The 2,375-nt window shown below is 41.2% G+C and overlaps 1 non-coding gene across 1 annotated transcript; it reads right to left on the reverse strand.

The window, feature by feature from the left end:
- Positions 1-462: 462 nt before the first annotated feature.
- Positions 463-563, reverse strand: LOC116465133 (small nucleolar RNA U13). The gene has a single exon (XR_004247110.1). It is a non-coding gene; the product is annotated as a small nucleolar RNA U13 (small nucleolar RNA).
- Positions 564-2,375: the final 1,812 nt, after the last annotated feature.

The following is a 2,375-nucleotide window of genomic DNA, read 5'->3' on the forward strand; positions in this document are numbered from 1 at the left end:
GTTTAGCTGGCCTTCCTTCTAATCCGCAATAGACAACCAGAAATTTGAGGGCAGCCCATCTCTTTTTCAGGATATCCCTTGTTAGAGAAAGGCTGTTCTTACTTTTTACAAAACCATAAAGAGCATTAAAACTGGAAAGTCTGCGTAGTATGTTTGCTGGTTTCCGAGGACATCATTGCTCCACTGGTTCTTCTTCCACTCGACTCTTGAGATCCTGCCTCAGCAACTTTCTCCAACATTTAATGTAGCTTCTTCCATCCAAGAGTGGTTTCCTGCAATTTTTACATCTATACTTAGGGGAAATTAGAAACAATGCATAACCTCCAACAATCATTTAATGATTCCAGTGATGCTTCACCTCTGCAGCCTCTTCTTCTCTAAAGAAAACCATGGTCCTCTCTGGCTCTTCTTATATTCGGTCTCCTGGTCAAGTTCTTTCTTTCTTTTTTTTTTTTTTTTTCACATCAGATGGGTAATGTGCCAAGATGTCATGACAAGGTTTGAGGGAGGCACATCTCACACAACAGCATGAAAATCCAATCATCACAAAAAAGATGAAAGATTCTTTCTTTTTTCAGTTATCTCCCTTTTTTCACTGCAGGTGCACTCTCCACTTAACTTGCCCACCCTAGTAATTTTAAAAGGACCCAGCTCACAAAAGGAAGAGATTTATGTCTTCTGGGGCAGGGGTGGGGGTGGTATTAGTGAAGGCACGGGATGCTGTGTGGAAGTGAAGCCAAATGAAGCAGGATGTTATAATGTTCCTCTGTGTGCTCTTATGGATTAAAATCATCCCAGACACTTTCTAAGTCACATCATCTAGGACAGTTCTGGAGCAGGGGAAAAAGTAAGAGTCAGCTGTAGGGATGCATTGAAAGTTAGCTTTGGAGCCGGGCGCGGTGGCCCACGCCCATAATTCCAACACTTTGGGAGGCCAAGGCGGCTGGATCACTTGAGGCTAGGAAATCAAGACCAGCCTGGCCAACATGGTGAAACCCCATCTTTACTAAAAATATAAAAATTAGCTGGGCACGGTGGCGGGCGCCTGTAATCCCAGCTACTTAGGAGGCTGAGGCAGGAGAATCACTTGAACCCGGGAGGTGGAGGTTGCAGTGAGATCGTGCCACTGCACTCCAGCCCAGGTGACAGAGCGAGAGTCTGTCAGCAAGAAAGAAAGAAAGAAGAAAGAGAGAAAGGAAAGAAAGGGAAGAAAGGAAAGAAAGAAAGAGGAAAGTAAAGAAAGTTAGCTTTGGCCTTAATATTTGCCCAAAATCTGCTCTCACCAAATGTCTACCTCAACATTACTTCTGCCATCCCAGAACTGGTGCAAGACGTGATCTTATATGTTATCATCATATATAATCAGTACCAAACTGTCGGTAATATGAACAAAGGATATAATTTAGGTTTATTTTTAATATCGAAGCGTTTCAAATATAGGTAAGCACTCTAGATGTCAACTGGGGTGAAAACCTCCCTATATGCCTTATATTTCAAAATGTTTCAGTCATTTGAAGTATAAATATATATTTATTATGGCAGCAGTTAAACGCTACAATACTTAATGGGGATTATGAAAGTATCTAATTTTATGTACAAACATAGGAACTTACAAAAAGTTATTAATAAATAGGGAAATAGGTGAACAGTCAATACAAATATTAAGGGCCAGACATCGTAGCTCATGCCTGTAATCCCAGCACATTGAGGGGTCAAAATGGGAAGATTGCTTGAGGCCAGGAGTTTTAGACTACAAAAGTTTTTTTTTAAACTTAGCCAGGTGTGGTGGCACACATCCGTAGTTCCAGCTATTCAGGAGGCTAAGGTGGGAAGATCACTTGAGCCCAGGAGTTTGAGGTTACAGTGAGCTATGATTGCACCACTGCACTCCATCCTGAGCCACAGAGTGAGACCCTGTCTCAAAAACCAAGAATAAAATAAAATAAAATATTAGGATAATATGCAGTAGCCAAATACATTTAAGATAATCATATTCTTTTTGAGCAAATACTTTTTTAAATTATAAACCAAAAATAAAAATTAGATATAATTCTAATCTTTGTAGAATTTTTTTTTGTATCAGCATTCGGAACAATAAACAAAATAACCTTTAAGAATTTTATTGGCTGGCAGCAGTGGCTCATGCCTATAATCCCAACACTTTGGAAGGCCAAGGTTGGTGGATCACCTGAGGTCAGGAATTCGAGACCAGCCTGGCCAACATGGCAAAACCCCGTCACTACTAAAAATACAAAAATTAGCCTGATGTGGTGGCTTGTGCCTGTAATCCCAGCTACTCAGGAGGCTGAGGCAGGAGAATTGCTTGAACCCAGGAGGCGGAAGTTGCAGTGAGCTGAGATCACGCCATTGCACTC

The sequence above is a fragment of the Hylobates moloch genome, unplaced genomic scaffold (assembly GCF_009828535.3).
Source record: "Hylobates moloch isolate HMO894 unplaced genomic scaffold, HMol_V3 SCAFFOLD_3289, whole genome shotgun sequence".
In the NCBI taxonomy this organism is placed as follows: Eukaryota; Metazoa; Chordata; class Mammalia; order Primates; family Hylobatidae; genus Hylobates; species Hylobates moloch.